Source organism: Carassius carassius, chromosome 1, assembly GCF_963082965.1.
Source record: "Carassius carassius chromosome 1, fCarCar2.1, whole genome shotgun sequence".
Lineage (NCBI taxonomy): Eukaryota > Metazoa > Chordata > Actinopteri > Cypriniformes > Cyprinidae > Carassius > Carassius carassius.
The window spans coordinates 12,671,468-12,693,076 of NC_081755.1; the positions used below are offsets into that span (position 1 = coordinate 12,671,468).

General features: G+C 42.7%; 2 protein-coding genes across 2 annotated transcripts in view; one reads left to right on the forward strand and one right to left on the reverse strand.

Annotated features, from left to right (window-relative positions):
• Window positions 1-21,609, reverse strand: part of LOC132146361 (zinc finger protein 658B-like) — a 910,027-nt gene that overhangs the window by 583,552 nt on the left and 304,866 nt on the right. The gene's annotated exons all lie outside the window — the stretch shown is intronic.
• LOC132148704 (zinc finger protein 271-like) overlaps window positions 1-21,609 on the forward strand; it is a 141,369-nt gene that overhangs the window by 45,402 nt on the left and 74,358 nt on the right. The window lies entirely within an intron of this gene.

The following is a 21,609-nucleotide window of genomic DNA, read 5'->3' on the forward strand; positions in this document are numbered from 1 at the left end:
AGCAGAATCCAAATCTTCAGTACTTATCCTGCTTGATCTGTCCGCTGCTTTTGACACGGTTAACCACCAGATCCTCCTATCAACCCTACTGGCAAATGGCATCTCAGGAACCACACTTCAATGGTTTGAGTCTTACCTATCAGATAGGTCCTTCAAAGTATCTTGGAGAGGTGAGGTGTCCAAGTCTCAACATCTATCTACTTCAAGCTCTTGTTCTGTCGAGGCTGGACTATTGCAATGCCCTCTTGGCAGGTCTTCCAGCCAATTCTATCAAACCTTTACAATTAATTCAGAAGGCGGCAGCAAGATTAATTTTTAATGAGCCAAAAAGAATACACGCCACACCTCTGTTTATCAATTTGCACTGGCTTCCAATAGCTGCTCGCATAAAATTCAAGGCATTGATGTTTGCCTACAAAACTACCACTGGCTCTGCACCCATTTACCTAAATTTGTTACTTCAGACTTATGTGCCCTATAGAAGCTTGCGTTCTGCAAGTGAATGTCGCTTGATTGTGCCATCCCAAAGAAGCACAAAGTCACTTTTACGGACTTTTAAGTTAAATGTTCCCTTCTGGTGGAATGAACTCCCCAACTCAATCCGAGCAGCTGAGTCCTTAGCCATCTTCAAGAATCGGCTTAAAACACATCTCTTCCATCTTTATTTGACCCTCTAACTTTAACACTCGCTATTCTAATTCTATTCTTAAAAAAATCTAACTACCTTTCTAATCTTTTTATATTCTATTTTCTTTTCATTCATTAAGCCATTGTATATGTATGTGTGTGTGTATGTGCAAAGACCTCTAAGTAACTTGCTCTATTCTTTTTTCTTTTTATTCTATCTGTTTTCTTTTTATTTATTATATTATTATTTAAAATCCCATGCTACGTGTACTGTGTTAACCTAACTGAGCCTTGTTATAACACTTATATATCATTGCTCTTTTTGTTGTTTTTGATTGCTTCCACTGTCTTCATCTGTAAGTCGCTTTGGATAAAAGCGTCTGCTAAATGTATAAATGTAATGTAATATAAGATTATATGCAGTATCCATATATGACCCAAAAACCCCTACAAGTTGTATGTGTGCTTTTTAGTAAGAAAGTGGCCATAGTCGGTCTGATTTTGTATAGGACATGTATTCGACCTGCATGAAACACATATGGAATTTCAGGCCAATTTAAGTAAGGAAGGTATATGGTTGCTATATATGAATCATACAGTTTTTTTTCATATGGGAACGGCAGTGATGAGGCTCCATTTCCTTCAGGTGTGCCCCATCACACGCCGCCAGCCCTGACTCGCCCAGCGCCCCTCCTCTCACACACCCACTCCAGTCAGGAGCCTGGTGAAGGGCAGCGATTTAGGACGGGGTGCCGGTGACAATCAGGGAGGAGGCAGCTGACTCGTCACAATATATATATATATATATATATATATATATATATATATATATATATATATATATATATATATATATATATATATATATATATATATAAGCAATACCCACCAATTGAATGCTCTCCCTTCTTTCCTCAATTGTTTGCCAATTTGTCTGTTAAATTCTCCCACTTCACTGAAATAGTTATCAGAGAACAATCACTGTTGTGTCAACATAAATATCAGTAGCAAAAGGGTGCACTGGGCATTGCTCAAAAATAATTAATAATAAACTTTGACCTGCAATGATAATCCAGACCTGAAAGGAAGACCTGCTCAGCCTCCTGTAAGGAGACATTCCGGAGGACAGCCAGAGCATTTATGATGGCCTATGAAAAACATTAATGTAAATATACTATAATACCACTACTGAACATTGGATTGTTATATGCATCTTGAAAAAGAGAGAGCCTATTATATAGAATATTTTGAGGTCATCTCAATTAAAATATCCCTAGTGCAATTTTTTCATCATATGTCCTACAATGATCTTAATCAAATCCATAAAATTGATATTGGCCATGCACAACATCACAGAAACTATCACATGATAACCATGGACTGTGTTGTAGGCCTGCAGATTAGGCTAAATTGTTACAGACTTTTAAAACCGCCAAACGACTCATTCATTATTGCAAAACAATGCCAAAATGACAGGCTAATTTGTAGTGCAACCAGGCAGTTGAATTATGAAAGGTATTTTGTACTTAACCAATAAGTTAAAACAATGATTAAGCAAGGTTTCATACTAATACAGTAAGCTCCAGGTAAATCTTACACATTTAACATCAGCATGCTTTCATGCTCATCTTTTAAGCTAAATTAATGTGCTGGCTAGATTTACTTATTATAAATTGCAACAAGGATTCATTAAATCATGGCCACGAATTAAGAACGTCGAAGTAATTCATACATCTAGAATACGAATTCTAAATTCGTGGGAATTAGTTATTAATTCATAGTTAGCAGCTCTCACTTTGGCTATGTAAACTTTGCTTCGTTTAAACGTAATATAATAAAAGTTAATTTAATATCGGTACTCACAGTCTGATTGTCCATGTCGTCCATCTCAAATGAGTATTGTAGGTGATCCAGTTCGGTAGGAGGCGCTGTCAGATAAAAACTAGGGTCCTATAACCGGGGTCCTATAGGCGGGGTCCTAAAACCGCTGCCTCCAATTGTGCAGGAAAACCCTTCTCCAACGTGTGCTTCAAGATTTGTATGAAGCCAAAAGAGTCTCAATAAAGATAAATGCACACACTACATTCACATATGCACACACAGGATTCATACATGCACACACATAATTCATAAATACAAACACAGGATACACAAATGCGCACAAAATTTACAAATGCACACAAAAAATTTAAAAAGCACAGAAGATTCACAAATGCATACAAAATTCAGAAATGCACACAAAATTCAGAAATACACACACAATTCAAACAACATTTACAAATACACTCAAGATTCACAAATGCACAGGACAAGATTCAGAAATGTATTTCTGATGCACACACACATATATCTTGATTTACAAACTGCTTGCGGTCTGTGAACTTCACTGCATTTGTGTGTGAATTTTGAGACTCCCCTGACTTGGCCTCAACACACAAATGCATTTTTTTAAACAGGGAATGATCTGCAACCAATCAGATATCTCCCTTCTTTTAGCCAATCACAAGAACGCACTCCACGTGGGGGATTGTTTACTTATAAGCCAATCACATGAACGCATTCACACAGTGCGATATGCCTGTGGTGCTGCATATTATAGCCTACTTATTTATGAAATTGTATGAAAATACAGATGTTTAGATTACAATTCAGGTTTATTTTTTATTATTTTTTACAAAATATAAATTTAAAAATGTCTCAATACATATAGCCCAGTGACTGCAGAAAAAAAGTTAACCATGGATTCATAAATTTGCAATAGGCAATTATTTCATTTTATTGAAATATTTTAATGAAAGTAAAAAAAATGTTTTACACCTTTTTGAATATTGAAATATATCTAAATATTCTTTTGGATGCAATATAGAAGTCACTTTAATTATAATATTTCGGTCCCTACATGAAGAGAGAGTCGGTGGTCCGCTGTGAGAGGAAAGTCCCAGCAAACATGCCCCTGTGGGGCCCGCGTGGGCCCACTGTGGGCAAAGATCTTGCCCGTGTGGGCAGCCCACTGTGGGCCCCAATACCGGCGTGAAATGCGGGGCACGTGTGGGGAGAGTGTGGGGACAGTGTGGGCTGGGCGTGGGCACACACCGAGTGGGACAGCCCAAAGGTGTGGGTTGAGTGTGGCCCACACAAATCTGACTGGGCCCCCAATAGGACCAATTGTGTGCCCATAACATGACCACAGGTATGTACACAGTGTGGGCACAGTGGGGAGAGTGTGGGGACAGTGTGGGCACAGTGGGGAGAGTGTGGGTACAGTCTGGGCTGGGTGTGGGCACAGTGGGAATAGTGTGGGTACAGTGGGGAGAGTGTGGGGACAGTGTGGGCTGGGTGTGGGCACAGTGGGGAGAGTGCGGGGACAGTGTGGGCACAGATGGGTGTGGGGACACTCTGGGCTGGGTGTGGGCAGAGTGTGGGGACAGTGTGGGCTGGGTGTGGGCACAGTGGGGAGAGTGTGGGGACAGTGTGGGCTGGGCGTGGGCACACACCGAGTGGGACAGCCCAAAGGTGTGGGTTGAGTGTGGGCTGGCCCACACAAATCTGACTGGGCCCCCAATAGGACCAATTGTGTGCCCATAACATGACCACAGGTATGTACACAGTGTGGGCACAGTGGGGAGAGTGTGGGGACAGTGTGGGCACAGTGGGGAGAGTGTGGGTACAGTCTGGGCTGGGTGTGGGCACAGTGGGAAGAGTGTGGGTACAGTGGGGAGAGTGTGGGGACAGTGTGGGCTGGGTGTGGGCACAGTGGGGAGAGTGCGGGGACAGTGGGGAGAGTGTGGGGACAGTGAGGGCTGGGTGTGGGCACAGTGGGGAGAGTGTGGGGACAGTGTGGGATGGGTGTGGGCACAGTGGGGAGAGTATGGGGACAGTGTGGGCTGGGTGTGGGGACAATCTGGGCTGGGTGTGGGCTGAGTGTGGGGACAGTGTGGGCTGGGTGTGGGCACAGTGGGGAGAGTGTGGGGACAGTGTGGGCTGGGCGTGGGCACAGTGGGGAGAGTGTGGGTAAATGGTGGGCTGGGTGTGGGCACAGTAGGAAGAGTGTGGGTACAGTGTGGGCTGGGTGTGGGCACAGTGGGGAGAGTATGGGGACAGTGTGGGCTGGGTGTGGGCACAATCTGGGCTGGGTGTGGGCACAGTGGGGAGAGTGTGGGGACAGTGTGGGCTGGGTGTGGGCACAGTGGGGAGAGTGTCGGTAAAGTGTGGGCAGGTTGTGGGCACAGTAGGAAGAGTGTGGGTACAGTGTGGGCTGGGTGTGGGCACAGTGGGGAGAGTATGGGCAAAGTGGGGAGAGTGTGGGGACAGTGTGGGCTGGGTGTGGGCACAGTGGGGAGAGTGTGGGGACAGTTTGGGCTGGGTGTGGGCACAGTGGGGAGAGTGTGGGGACAGTGTGGGCTGGGTGTGGGCACAGTGTGGAGAGTGCGGGGACAGTGTGGGCACAGTGGGGAGAGTGTGGGGACAGTGTGGGCTGAGTGTGGGCACAGTGGGGAGAGTGTGGGTAAAGTGTGGGCTGGGTGTGGGCACAGTAGGAAGAGTGTGGGTACAGTGTGGGCTGGGTGTGGGCACAGTGGGAAGAGTGTGGGCACAGTGGGGAGAGTGCGGGGACAGTGTGGGCTGGGTGTGGGCACAGTGGGGAGAGTGTGGGTAAAGTGTGGGCTGGGTGTGGGCACAGTAGGAAGAGTGTGGGTACAGTGTGGGCTGGGTGTGGGCACAGTGGGAAGAGTGTGGGGACAGTGTGGGCTGGGTGTGGGCACAGTGGGAAGAGTGTGGGTACAGTGTGGGCTGGGTGTGGGCACAGTGGGGAGAGTGTGGGTAAAGTGTGGGCTGGGTGTGGGCACAGTAGTAATAATAATAACTATTAATTTTATTTTTATTAGGCTGCTTATTATAATTCGGCTATCAAACTGGCCAGTTATTTCACTTGAGCACCGCATTTCACACACACACATACACAGCGCGAAAGAGATAGAAAATGAGAAGTTGGTGTCCCACACATTTAATGGCTGGTAAACGGCAACGCGCTCTTCTCAAACATGAGAGATTAACTCTTTCTTGGCGTCACAAATAAAGTAAAGACAAAATAATTAACAAGGCGGCAGAGCGAATTTATCATTCATAGTGGTTCACACATAGGTAGTCCTTTTCTTAAAGACTGATCGCTTAACTTATAACACGCACTATGTGGTGATGACTTAGGAGTACATGAGAACCACTATGGATAATAAATTCAATCTGCCGCCTAGTTATTATTTTCATGCACTCCGCACTATAATGTGATGCATGCAAAATACATAGTTTCGGCCGTTACAAAGTCTCCATCCACAAACAGACGTACATGGTCTGCAAATAAAAGGTATTTCATTGAACTTTAACAAGTAATCTGAACGGCCTTTATATGTGCACTATTTTAAACGAGCTCTCACTAACTGAGTTTAATGTCACAGTTATGTTAGAATGCATCTCTTTCTTGTTTCTGTGGCAGTGCGTCAGACTCATGAGCGTCATGAGGCGCGCGGTCCGGAGTGCTGTATGACTGATGCATCAGTTGAACTCAACTTACTCCAAATATATGGACTTACCTGTTTTAAATACTTTATATTTAACGTGTTCGTTTATGCCCAATAGTAGTGTTAAACTGCTGGACTCTAAATGCAATCTACTATTGATTTTCACCGTTGACTGATTTTGCAGAACATTTAGACTGATAACTTCCGTGCGCAGATACGGACGCGCGATATGACAGTTGCGTCCGACTATGTATGAACTAGTTGTTTTAAATACAGTATTTTTATATTTAACGTTAGTTTATCAGTATGTTTGAAAGTATATTTTTTAGATTATTGGTGATTCCATAGGCCTCTCTCTTGCGCACCTGCGCGGTTTAAAACACTCAATAGTTATGATTTGACAAGGACAAAGAGTCTCTCTCTAGCTCCACTCATTCACGATAATATCGTGTATCGTCGATCTCATAGGCTGACGATATGACGATCTGAAAAATGACCATATCGCCCAACACTAGGGGACAGTGTGGGCTGGGTGTGAGCACAGTAGGGAGAGCGTGGGGACAGTGTGGGCTGGGTGTGGGCACAGTGGGGAGAGTGTGGGGACAGTGTGGGCAGGGTGTGAGCAGAGTGGGGAGAGTGAGGGTGCAGTGTGGGCACAGTGGGGAGAGTGAGGGTACACTGTGGGCTGGGTGTGGGCACAGTGGGGAGAGTGTGGGAATACTGTGGGCCTAAAGAATGCCCTCTATTCGTCCAAAGTAGCGTCCTAGCTGAAAATGTGGACCTAGGGTGGACCCACAGTATGCCCACACTTTGGAGGGAAATGTGGACATAAACCTGTGTAGGGCCTTTGTGGCCTTAACAAATAAAACTTTTTACTTGCAGAATGCTGCAATATTACTATTAAATCACATGCAGAATAATTATAAGATGAAAGTAGAAGTAATACATAAAAGAGTCATAAATTTCAAATACTTTGATTTATTCACGACCATGTAATAAATGCAGAAAAACACTGTTCAAAAGTTTAGGATAGGTTAAAGCAGTAACATTATGAAACATTACAATTTTAAATAACCATTAAAAAGAATACTGTTTTACTATGATGTTTAATTTTCACCAGCCATTACTCGTCTTCTGTGTCATACAATCCAAAGGAAATTATTAAAATATACTGTTTTGGTGCTCAATAAACTTTTTTTTTTTAGCATCTCAAAAACAGTTGTGCTGCTTCATTTTTTTTTTGGATTTTTGTCCAACAATGTTAAAGTTTTTACTGTTGCTTTTTATCAGTTTAATGCGCCCTTGCTGAATACAAGTAATATCTTAAAGAAAAAAAAAACTTTCTGACCCCAAACTTTTGAGCACTAGATAAATTGAATAGATTTATAAAACAGAACAATAACCAATTATAACTTCATTAGAACATTAAGTTGATATTATAGATAATTATGCTCCTTCCACCGTCCCAAGTCGCTTATGTTACAGAGCCACTTTAATAAAAGTCTCCATTTTAGATGCTGTAGCCTGGCTGCATTTTATTCCAGCATCTACCTGAGAAAGAAAACAACAATTAAAATGTAAATATGTATATATATATATATATATATATATATATATATATATATATATATATATAACCCCAAACAAAGTCAAAGTTTCCTCCTCAGGAAGTCTCCCAGGGCACTTATATATTTTTTTTTTTGGAACATTTTTTAATGTTAATAATAAATAAATGTATGCTTTACTGATAGCAGAGATACACAGAGATTGACAGCATGTGAATGACTAAATGAGACAATGAGAGAGCAGTGGTTGATTGAGATTGAGAGTGAGATTAAGGGAAAACTCAATGAAAGACTAAAATAATTAATTTACAACATTTTCAAATTTCAGTTCTGAAGAAGTTGACTCACATACATATCCATATCCAATATGCGTGTGTTATGTTAATTTTTTTCCCACTTCAACAACAGAAGGCATTATTAAGTACATAATTAAAAATTGTTTTAACACAAGGTTGAATTATATTCGGGCAAAACAATGCGATATTACTGGGGTGACCCTGAATAGTCGACGATTCAATGATTCGATAGGAGGAGCCCGATTTGACCACCAATCTAACAGTTGAATATTCACGGCTGTTATGATCATGCCATTTTGGCTATAAATGCTCAAATGTCTGATTTCACACAAAACTACCGGTGTTCACCCAATAAGTTTATATTCAGCCTATTAAGATAATGCTGTAAATACAAATCTGAAAAAGAAGCTTTAAATATTTTAACGTGCATGATCAAATCCAACCACTCCTATAGATTTGAGTTTCACTTTCTATAATCTGAGACCAACAGAGAAGCATCTTGGCAGGAGGGATTTAAAACTTTAACAAGACTCAAATTGACACAGACAGAGTAAAAGACTGGATTTCTTACACTCGGGTAGGGTACAAGTAATTTCAAAACATTTCTGCCAGTTAAATATATAGTGTATATATTATTTATCTCGTATAAGATGCATTCGGTTGAGTCGCGCTGCAGTAAAGCACTTCATGGTCCGGTGAATGCAAAAATGCAGAACATTAAATAACATTAAAACATGCAGAACATTAATACCTACTGTCATATACATAACGTTATAATGAGAGCACAATTATTTAAAAAAAGTATCGTATCGATTATCAGCAAGATTAGAAAATTCCAATTCATCCATCCATCCATCTTCTTCCGCTTATCCGAGGCGCTTATGAGGGTCGCGGGGGCAGCAGTCTAAGCAGAGAACCCCAGACTTCCCTATCCCTAGACACTTCCTCCAGCTCTTCTGGGGGGACACCGAGGCGTTCCCAGGCCAGCCGGGAGACATAGTCTCTCCAGCGTGTCCAGCGTGTCACCAGGTGGTGATCAGTTGACAGCTCCGCCCCTCTCTTCACCCGAGACATACGGCCGGAGGTCGGATGAAACGACCACAAAGTCGATCATCAACCTACGGCCTAGGGTGTCCTGGTGCCACGTGTACTGATGGACACCCTTATGCTTAAACGTGGTGTTCGTTATGGACAAGCTGTAACTAGCACAGAAGTCCAATAACTGAACACCGCTCGGGTTCAGATCAGGGGGGCCGTTCCTCCCAATCACGCCCCTCCAGGTGTCACTGTCGTTGCCCACGTGGGCGTTGAAGTCCCCCAGTAAAACGACGGACTTCCCAGTCGGAGCACTTTCCAGCACCCCTCACTCACTTTCCAGCACCAAGAAGGCTGGGTACTCTGCACTGCCGTTCGGCCCGTAGGCACAAACGACAGTGAGAGACCTATCCCCGACCCGAAGGCGCAGGGAAGCGACCCTCTCATTCACCGGGGTAAACTCCAACACATGGCAGCTGAGCTGGGGGGCTATAAGCAAACCCACACCAGCCCGCCGCCTCTCACCATGGGCAACTCCAGAGTGGTGAAGAGTCCATCCTCTCTCGAGGAGTGTGGTTCCAGAGCCCAAGCTGTGCGTAGAGGTGAGCACGACTATCGCTAGTCTGAACCTCTCAACCTCAAGCACAATATCGGGCTCCTTTCCCGCCAGTGAGGTGACGTTCCACGTCCCTAGAGCTAGTTTCCGTGTCCAGGGATCGGGCTGTCAAGGCCCCCGCCTTCGACTGCTACCTGATTCTCTAAGCACCGTCCCCTTACGGTCCCTCCTGTAGGTGGTGAGCCCACGGGAAGGCGGCCCCACGTCGCTCCTTCGGGCTGAGCCCGGCCGGACCCCGTGGGGGGAGGCCCGGCCACCAGGCGCTCGCATACGAGCCCCAACCCCAGGCCTGGTTTCAGGGTGGGGCCTCGGCTGTGCCATACTGGGCGACGTCACGGTCCTTTGATTTGATTTCTTCGTAAGGGGTTTCTGAACCGCTCTTAGTCTGACCCGTCGCCTAGGACCTGTTTGCCTTGGGAGACCTTACCAGGGGCATATAGCCCCGGATAGCATAGCTCCTAGGGTCATTCGGGTAACCCCTCCACCACGTTAAGGTGGCAGTTCAAGTAAATTCCAATTCGACTATGAAAATCCTTAGTCGAGGACACCACTAAATATTACCACTTTTATAAACTAACGTTACGTAAGAAGATATAGATATAGAGATAGATATAAAATAGATTATGCAATAGTTTTCCATTAGTTAAACAAAACGTTTATATTTTGAGCTTTATGATTTTGTATGTCTGAATATTAGTTCCACAATGTTGTTTTAGAGCTATTTGTGATTCTGTATGTCTGGGTTTTAGTTTCACATGTCTGTATCTCAAGTTATTTTAATCCTTTTGAGTGTTGATAAGGAAGACAATACAGCCAATCTCCTGAGGTATTTGTAACCCTGCATTTAACTGAGTGAAGTCCAAGCATCAATGATTATATGCTTTGACCTTCTAAAATGTGGAAGTGAAACTGGACTGCAAGGCTCATCTGGTATTTTGGGATAGATAGGCATATGACCAATGTTTTTATATCTATATGAGACGTGGCTTCAGAGATGTGGCTGCAGAGACGTGGCTTCGGTTTAGTCACGAGGATTTGTTTTGACAGATGTTTTGAGAGTATAAGAGATATGCAACTTCCCCTCCCTGTCAGCTCTGACTGAGTTCAGGCTATGGCTCTACCTGACTGAACTCTGGTTTCTCATCTTTACCTTCTCCTAGAATTTCGGGCTCATTTGAATACTTTGAACATCTTACAGGTTTATTCAATTTAGATATTGTGTTAGATACTTAAGTTTTATTTAGATACTTTGGTAGATACTTTGATTTAAATCAGATACCTTCTGACTTATTTATTTTGATATTTTGACTTTTGATATACAAGTTCTTATATGCTTTGTATTATTATTTTTGAAATACATTTTAACAGTTTGATTACTTTTGAATATTATAATCATTTGTATTAATCTTAATTGGGCAACATCCATCATATATGGATTGCTTTTAAAACCATATTAATTTTGGGAATTGTATTTTCTATATTTGAAGCTGGTTTCAATACTTAATAATCTGTTTGCGAGTGATGACTTGTTATGAGTTGTATTCTCATTTTCTATATTCTCTGAATAAATTTGCATACTAAAATACCACCCCACCGTCTGACTTGGATTGAAAGTAATTTTTTGCATCAATGGCAAAAGATGCAGTGACCTGTTCCTAGTGACTCTTTATCTGCATCTGACACAAACTAAATGGAGAAAAAGAGGAAACCAATGAATATCAGTGAAATATTGCATATATCAATACAAATTAAAATGTATTTTTCATTTTGACACCATTGAGAAGAGACGCAGGATGACTGCTGGGTTGATCACTTACTACAGTGATGTCCTGGAGGATCAGCATCTTGCAGAGTTTATCTCCGGTCTGTCCACACACCTGTCTGAAGTGTGTGGTGATCCTGAAGACCTCGATCAGCTGCTTCAGCAGCACAGGATTAAGACTGGAGCTTAACTCTGCAATCAGGACTAGATGGCAATCAATACTCAAAAGAGAGAAGACAAACATTATGTTAATGGATTAAAACTAAAGTTAAAAAAAAATATTATATGGTTTAATATCTGAGAATGGAAAACGGAGAAAAAATAAATTATCACTTAAATATTACATAGATTTGTATGAATGAATGTATATACAAATTAACTATACAGTCAAGAGGAAAACATAATTACACAAATAAGTTACCTTAATATTTTCTAGGCTATATTGCTACATTCACTATAAATTTTCATAGTTGATTGCTAAACTATTGATGTCTCATTACATCTGACAGTGTCATGTCATTATCTTTATGGATACAGAGTAGGCTACGCTACTCTCTCTCTCTCGTGTGTGAGATGCGCAACTCTTCCTAAATATATTAACATGACAGAAAAATGACTGTATCTTTCTATTAATATTTCAGCGAATGTATATTGTTTGCGAAGCGGTTGTAACATAACGTTACCTGACAGCGTGGAGTTTACCGAAATCTATCAGTTATGATAGATTTCTTTTTCCAAATCCACAAAGCACATGTGGACTGGTTGGGTAAACTCCCATGAACCCTCCAACACCCTGTAGAGGGTATAGAGCTGGTCCAGTGTTCCACGGCCTGGACGAAAACCACACTGTTCCTCCTGAATCCGGGGTTCTACTATCGGCCGGATTCTCCTCTCCAGTACCCTGGCATAGACTTTCCCAGGGAGGCTGAGAAGTGTGATCCCCCTGTAGTTGGAACACACCCTCCGGTCCCCCTTCTTAAAAAGAGGGACCACCACCCCGGTCTGCCATCCCAGAAGCACCGTCCCCGACTGCCACGCGATGCTGCAGAGGCGTGTCAGCCAAGACAGCCCCACAACATCCAGAGACTTGTGGTACTCAGGGCGGAACTCATCCACCCCCGGTCCCTTGCCACCGAGGAGTTTCTTGACTACCTCGGTGACTTCAGCTTGGGTGATGGACGAGTCCACATCTGAGCCCTCAGTCTCTGCTTCCTCAATGGAAGACGTAACAGCGGGATTGAGGAGATCCTCGAAGTATTCCTTCCACCGTCCAACGACATCCCCAGTTGAGGTCAACAGCTCCCCACCTCTACTGTAAACAGCATTGGTAGGGCACTGCTTCCCTCTCCTGAGGCGCCGGACGGTTTGCCAGAATCTCTTCGAGGCCGACCGATAGTCCTTCTCCATGGCCTCACCGAACTCCTCCCAGGCCCGAGTTTTTGCCTCCACAACCACCCGGGCTGCAGTCTGCTTGGCCTGCCGGTACCTGTCAGCTGCCTCAGGAGTCCCACAAGCCAACCAGGCCCGATAGGACTCCTTCTTCAGCTTGACGGCATCCCTTACTTCCGGTGTCCACCACCGGGTTCGGGGATTGCCGCCTCGACGGGCACCGGAGACCTTACGGCCACAGCTCCGAGCGGCCGCTTCGACAATGGAGGTGGAGAACATGGTCCACTCAGACTCAATATCTCCAGCCTCCCTCGGGATCCGGTCGAAGCTCTGCTGGAGGTGAGAGTTGAAGATCTCTCTGACAGGAGACTCGGCCAAACGTTCCCAGCAGATCCTCACAGTACGTTTGGGTCTGCCAAGTCTGTCCAGCTTCCTCCCCCTCCATCGGATCCAACTCACCACCAGGTGGTGATCAGTTGACAGCTCCGCCCCTCTCTTCACCCGAGTGTCCAAGACATACGGCCAGAGGTCAGAAGAAACGACCACAAAGTCGATCATCGACCTACGGCCTAGGGTGTCCTGGTGCCACGTGTACTGATGGACACCCTTATGCTTGAACATGGTGTTCGTTATAGACAAGCTGTAACTAGCACAGAAGTCCAATAACTGAACACCGCCCGGGTTCAGATCACCGTGTGGGGAGGCCCGGCCACCAGGCACTCGCATACGAGCCCCAACCCCGGGCCTAGCTCCAGGGTGGGGCCCCGGCTGCGCCATACCGGGCGACGTTGGCACCTAAACTCTGGAATAACCTACCTAACATTGTTCGGGAGGCAGACACACTCTTGCAGTTTAAATCTAGATTAAAGACCCATCTCTTTAACCTGGCATACACATAACATACTAATATGCTTTTATTATCCAAATCCGTTAAAGGATTTTTAGGCTGCATTAATTAGGTAAACCGGAAACACTTCCCATAACACCCTATGTACTTGCTACATCATTAGAAGAATGGCATCTACGCTAATATTTGTCTGTTTCTCTTTTGTTCCGAGGTCACCGTGGCCACCAGATCCAGTCTGTGTCCAGATCAGAGGGTCACTGCAGTCACCCAGATCCAGTATGTATCCAGACCAGATGCTGGATCAGCACCTAGAAAGGACCTCTAGATTCCTGAAAGACAGCGGAGACCAGGACAACTAGAGCCCCAGATACAGATCCCCTTTAAAGACCTTGTCTCAAAGGAGCACCAGGACAAGACCACAGGAAACAGATGATTCTTCTGCACAATCTGACTTTGCTGCAGCCTGGAATTGAACTACTGGTTTCGTCTGGTCAGAGGAGAACTGGCCCCCCAACTGAGCCTGGTTTCTCCCAAGGTTTTTTTCTCCATTCTGTCACCGATGGAGTTTCGGTTCCTTGCCGCTGTCGCCTCTGGCTTGCTTAGTTGGGGACACTTCATCTACAGCGATATCGTTGACTTGATTGCAAATAAATGCACAGACACTATTTAATTGAACAGAGATGACATAACTGAATTCAATAATGAACTGCCTTTAACTATCATTTTTTCATTATTGACACTGTTTTCCTAATGAATGTTGTTCAGTTGCTTTGACGCAATGTATTTTGTTTAAAGTGCTATATAAATAAAGGTGACTTTGACTTTGACTTTGACGTCACGGTCCTTTGATTTGATTTCTTCATAAGGGGTTTCTGAACCGCTCTTAGTCTGACCCGTCGCCTAGGACCTGTTTGCCTTGGGAGACCCTACCAGGGGCATATAGCCCCGGACAGCATAGCTCCTAGGGTCATTCGGGTACTCAAACCCCTCCACCAAGTTAAGGTGGCAGTTCAAGGAAATTCCAATTCGACTATGAAAATCCTTAGTCGAGGACACCCCTAAATATTACCACTTTTATAAACTAACGTTACGGTGTTCGCTGGGTTTGAGGATGTCTCTCACAGATAAAAATACACTGTTAACCCTTGCTGTATTTTCTAGGTTAAATAACTCTGTTTTGCTGTATCATCTGGGAACAGTATTTTACTGTAAAAAAAACCCGGTAAGGTCTAACAGTGTAGCTTATTATTGTAATACAGTAAGTAATACAGGTATAAGTAAATGACAGACCTTTAATTTTTGGAAAAATGAGCGCTTTAAAAATTAACTAATGACTTTAACTTGATGCATGAATATGCAGCTTTAATAAATTGAAGTGTACTTACATGACAAAAGATGCAGTGACCTGTTCCTAGTGACTCTTTATCTGCATCTGACACAAACTAAATGGAGAAAAAGAGGAAACATCAATGAATATCAGTGAAATATTGCATATATCAATTCAAATTAAAATGTATTTTTCATTTTGACACCATTGAGAAGAGACGCAGGATGACTGCTAGGTTGATCACTTACTACAGTGATGTCCTGGAGGTGATCCTGAAGACCTCGATCAGCTGCTTCAGCAGCACAGGATTGAGACTGGAGCTTAACTCTGCAATCAGGACTAGATGGCAATCAATACTCAAAAGAGAGAAGACAAACATTATGTTAATGGATTAAAACTAAAGTTTTAAAACTAAACTAAAGAAAATAGTATATGGTTTAATATCTGAGAATGGAAAAGGGAGAAAAAAGAAATTATCACTTAAATATTACATATATTTGAATGAATGAATGTACATACAAATTAACTATACAGTCAAGAGAAAACATAATTGATGTCTCATTACACCTGACAGTGTCATGTCATCATCTTTATGGCTACAGAGTAGGCTACGCTACTCTCTCTCTCTCTCTCTCTCTCTCTCTCTCTCTCTCTGTGTGTGTGTCTCTCTCTCTCTTTCTCTCTCTCAGTGTGCTCGTGCAGCTCGTGTGTGAGACGCGCAACTCTTCCTAAATATATTAACATGACAGAAAAATGACTGTATCTTTCTATTAATATTTATGAACAGCCATACATTAATGATAACGAGATTTGATAAGCATGTGTAGCTGAGGTATTGTATTATGCTATATTAATCTTCGTTTATGTTGCTATTTAGGACTTTATAAGATACATTATACGAACTTAACGTAACTCCATTAGACTATGTTATGTACGTTAGGCCTAACGTTACTGCTCGCTGTAAAACAACAAAACAGAAAAGGAAATTAAACCTAATTAACACCGCAATGGACGTAAAAAATGTTAATTTAATGAATTCATGTGCAATTTGAAAGGATATATTACCAGAGATTATGTTACCTCAGAAAACGATCGGAAGTCTGCCGTTAAAACCGTTGGTCATTTAAAAACGCCAATAGCAACATTGTTAATCAAAATTAAAATTTGTAATTTCATTCCTATTAAATAATTAATTCACAACTATTTTGACGAATTTTACAAATTGTAATGAAAAATTAAGAAATTAACTGAGAAATGTAAAAATCTTACCTGGTTGAGCGGAGCTGGGCGGTATCAGTTGAAGTCAGAATGGCAGCTCATTAACTATGCAGAGTTCCGGCAGTTCCTGCTCTCATTGGCTAGAATTAATCACGTGCTGAAGAGCTAACACAAATTTAATGTATTATATTATTAAATACATTAAATTTGCGTTAGCTCTTCAGCACGTGATTAATTCTAGCCAATGAGAGCAATGAGCCAATGAGAGCGTATCCAAAATAAATAAATAAATAAATAAATATATATATATATATATATATATATATATATATATATATATTTATTTATTTATTTATTTTGGATACGATTCATGATCGATCGTTTAATTATTAAATATTTCTGGAAGGAAATATTTTTTTTCTTAAATACATGCATGTGTGTATATTTATATATACATAATAAATATACACTTAACACACATATATATAAAAAAAAAACCCAGGGTGCCCAAAGAAAATCCCCATAGGGCCCCAAATGACCAAACTGCTATGGGCCCCGCATGGGCTAAACCACAGGGGGCCCCAAGTGGGTTTCGTGTGGGCAAACCCACTGTGGGCTTGCCCACAGAAAACCATCATGGGGGCCCAAAAGGGCAAACCTGCTGTGGGCCCGCATGGGCTAACCCACAAGGGGCCCCAAGCGGGTTTCGTGTGGGCTAACCCACAGGGGGCCCCAAGTGGGTTTCGTGTGGGCAAACCCACTGTGGGCTTGCCCAGAGAAAACCATCATGGGGGCCCAAAAGGGCAAACCCGCTGTGGGCCCCGCATGGACTAACCCACATGGGGCCCACGCGGGTTTAGTGTGGGTTTACTCTGCCCACTGTCCCACAGAAAACCCGCAGTGGGCCCGCGCGGGCATGTTTGCTGGGGTGACTCTCCGACTGCGAAAAGTGGGTCTCTGGCTGCGTGAGGAAAGTGAGTCGTTAGCTTAGGAAAGTGAGTTGATCGCTGCGTGAGGAAAGTGAATCGTTCGCTGAGGAAAGTGAGTTGCTCTCTGCGTGAGGAAAGTGAGTCATTCGCTGCGTGACTCGTGAGGAAAGTGAATCGTTCGCTGCGTGGAAAATGAGTCGTTCGCTGCGAGAGGAAAGTGAGTCGTTCGCTGCATGACTCGTGAGGAAAGTGAATCGTTCGCTGCGAGAGGAAAGTGACTCTCCGGCTGCAGAAAGTGAGTCTCCTGCTGCGCAAAGTGGGTGTCCGGCTGCGCAAAGTGGGTCGCCGGCTACGTGAGGTAAGTGAGTCGTTCGCTGAGGAAAGTGAGTTGTTCGCTGCGTGAGGAAAGTGAATCGTTCGCTGAGGAAGGTGAGTCGTTCGCTGCGTGAGGAAAGTGAGTTGTTCGCTGAGGAAAGTGAGTCGTTCGCTGATTGGCTTATAAGTAAACAATCCCCCACGTGTGGTGCATTCTTGTGATTGGCGAAAACAAGGGAGATATCTGATTCAGATCATTCCCTGTTTAAAAAAAGGCATTTGTGTGTCGAGCCAAGTCAGGGAAGTCTCACACAAATGCAGTGAAGTTCACAGACCGCAAGCAATTTGTAAATCAAGATATATGTGTGTGTGGATCAGAAATACATTTCTGAATCTTGTCCTGTGCATTTGTGAATCTTGAGCGCATTTGTAAATGTTGTTTGCATTTCTGAATTGTGTGTGTATTCCTGAATTTTGTGTGCATTTCTGAATTTTGTATGCATTTGTGAATCTTCTATGCTTTTTACATTTTGTGTGTGCATTTCTGAATTTTGTGCGCATTTGTGTATCCTGTGTTTGTATTTATGAATTATGTGTGTGCATGTATGAATCCTATGTGTGCATATGTGAATGTAGTGTGTGCATTTATCTTTATTGAGACTCTTTTGGCTCCATAGATTTACCCTACCAAAGAATTTTTTAAGGTTAAAATTTAATTTTGATGCAAATTATTGTGTTTTTTTGTGAAACAAGTATTGAAACTTTAGAGCATGTTTTTTTTTTTTTTGGTGTGATTCAGTTCACTTCTGTTGGAGTGAGATGCAAAACTGGTTATGTTCCAAAGATGTTGAATTACCACCATTCAATGTGAAGGTAGTTAGGTTTGGTATTTTTCATGAAAACAAAGATTTTGAATTCGTTCTCAATTCTCTATGTTTTGGGAGGTTTTTTATTCACAAATGCAGATGGTTTAAATCTAAACCCAACTTTATTCATTGGTGTAACGAGCTAAAACTTTTATATAAATCCTTAAAATTTGTTAAGAATAAAAAAAGCCCTTAAGCTGTCCTCTATGTTGGAATTATATAATTTGATTTAAAAGCCCATTTTATAGTATTGTTTTCTTGGTTTTTTTTTAAGTGTGTTTGTTATAAGTTTGGTTATGCTCAACCAAGTCTGAATAATTGTGGGTATTTTTGGAAATGTGTTAATGTGTTCTTGTTTGGTTGTAATGTTGTTGCAATAAAAATAAAAATAAAAAAAAACACTTCACCATTCTGGGGCCTCATTTATAAAGCGTGCGTACGCACAAAACGGGGCTGGAAACGTACGTACGCCAGTTCCCACGCAAAGGTTGTGATCTATAAAAAACAAACTTGACGGGAGAATGTGCGCACCTTTAAGCAAACTTTGAGCCGTGCGTACGCACATTCTGGAGACAAAGGGAATTGGCGACACCGATGGTGAGGTCGTGAACTGAAGTTAGATTGTAGAAAATAAATGTGAGAAGAACGATTATAAGAATGAATGACATTTAATTTTCACTCCATTTCATACGTTATATCCACATTATCATGAAGATTAAATCCAACAGTGTTATTTGTGCCGATTGTTTTAGGCTATATACATCTAGTAAAATCCAAACGTAATTCAAAATGTATTAAAAGTAAAATAAAATAATAATTAGCGCTGCCTTACAGTCACATTGTCCACAACGGGAGCACAGGAGGACATGGCGCGATACATGTGATAGCCTACAGAATAGCATGAAATACCCTTTTATTAGAGAACTGCAGAACACAGTGTAAAAAGGAAATATTTTCCTTAATGTACATAGCCTATATCATAAAATGTCAAAGTCTGCAAATACAGTCATGAAGCACAATCGCTACTCATCATCGGTCCTAACTATTACGGTGTTCATTACAAAACCGTCAAGAAGCATGTGTTCACTATAACATTTTCGTCTTAAATTTTCGCCCACAAATTAATTAAGTGATTTTGTCAAGGTGTTAACGATCAGTCTATTTGCTAGAAACATATAAATTCTCCGGTGACCCGGGTATGTAATGCTTCATGATGGCACTCCTGGCACTGTTGGAGGATTACGCTAATGGCAGAATAAGGAGAGAACGAGTTTTCAGGGACCATGATGATTTCCTGGCCCATGATGATGACTGGCTAATAAGCCGATTTAGATTCCCTAGAGCTGTGCTCTTGGATCTATGTGCTGAATTGGGTCCAGTATTAGAGAGGGCAACACGCCGGAACCATGCCATCCCAGTCCAAATACAAGTCCTCACCACTCTGGGGTTCTTGGCAACCGGCTGTTTCCAGCGGGAATTGGCAGACAGGTAAATTAATAATATAAAAAAACTATAAGTAATCCTAAAATTTGTCTCTAAGACCTTTTTGTATATGAAATAATTCTATTGGAATCTATCATCTCACCCTATAGGTCTGGTATATCACAGCCGTCCCTGAGTCCCATAATATCTGTCGTTTTAAATGGTATACTTAATATGGTTAGTCGATACATCAGGTTCCCCTACACTGTGCGAGAACAGGCCGAAATTAAAACGCAATTTGCAGCAATGTCTGGTTTCCCAAATGTAATCGGCGCAATTGACTGCACTCATGTTGCTATAAGGGCACCATCTGAAAATGAATTTGCTTATGTTAATAGAAAGCATGTGCATTCTATTAATGTGCAAATCATATGTGACTCCAACATGACCCTCACAAACATTGTGGCACGCTGGCCTGGTTCAACACATGATTCCTTTATCTTGACACATAGCAGTGTAGGGAACAGACTAAATGCAGGCGCAGTACGTGATGGCTGGCTTCTTGGTGAGTTTAACAATATTAAAAAGTAGAAACTGTAACAATTTTGTTTTTAATATAATTATAACCTGCAGGCGACAGTGGCTACCCCCTGAGACGCTGGCTCCTCACCCCATTTTTAAACCCGCAGAGCGCAGAGGAAACTCATTATAACGAGGTCCACTCTCGTGCCCGCGCAGTTGTGGAGCGTGCCATCGGCATCCTGAAATGCAGATGGCGTGCTCTGGATGCCTCGGGTGGCAGACTTTTATACCATCCAGCAAAAGTGTGCAAGATTGTCAGGGCGTGTGGTGTTTTGCACAATATAGCACTGAGAAACGGTATTCCTCTCCCTCCTGATCTCCCTCTACCCCAGCATTACGACCCCGAGCCACAGCCCCCTGGCCGACAAGAGGGATATCAACGAGGTGCAAGAATCCGTGAGGATGTCATGCGGCGTTTGTAAAGAAAGACAAAACTCAAGGTTCATGTTTTAACTGCATCTTTTAATGATTGTGCAATTTCTTGCATCACTTCTCTCATCTGCCGTAGCTCATCTGCAACCCTGTTGACAGCGTTTATTGTCTCTCGCTGTAACTGCAGGACTGCGTCAGTGAGTACCCGACCACTTTTGGACGTGCCAGACGCAGAAGGGGCACTGCTTTGAGCCGGACGCTGTGCATCTGCATCTGAGAACCCCTCACCCTGAACCTCCTGTTCATTTACAGCTTCAGACTCCGGAAGGACTGGAGGACAAACAATTGGCAACATTTATCCATTTATCACCCCACACACTCAAATGTACAGCGTTAATGATTAAAAATCGGTTTAACCTTGCTCCTCTGTGGTTTCAGTCACGTCAGTGTCTCCCTCCTTTTCCGACACAATACCACACACGCTGACCTCCCCAATTATAGCCGCGATTTTGCTGTCCACTGATGTGAGATCAGCTGTACATGGGCCCCCACCAGTTGCAGCCACGCTCTGGCGGTGGGAGGACAGTTTTCTCTTTGCCTCCACCTTGAATGAATGAGAATCTTTATTTCACATATTTTGCATACTGTAAGCACATGTAAATAAAACTTTTTGAAAATCAATATTGCTATTTATATAGGTATATAGCCTAATAAAACACAAATGTAATATGTTGGTAAAAAAAAAATTTGTATACCTTCAGGTCGGACCATTTTTTCTTTAATTCTGCAACTGTCCGTTCTGTCCCACTGACACAATTGACGGCAGAAGCAATACTTTGCCACTCGCACTGCTTCTTTTTATTAGTGACCCCACTGCTGTGGCCACCAAATAACACAGTTTTCCGAGCCTCCACCTCCCCTACAAGTG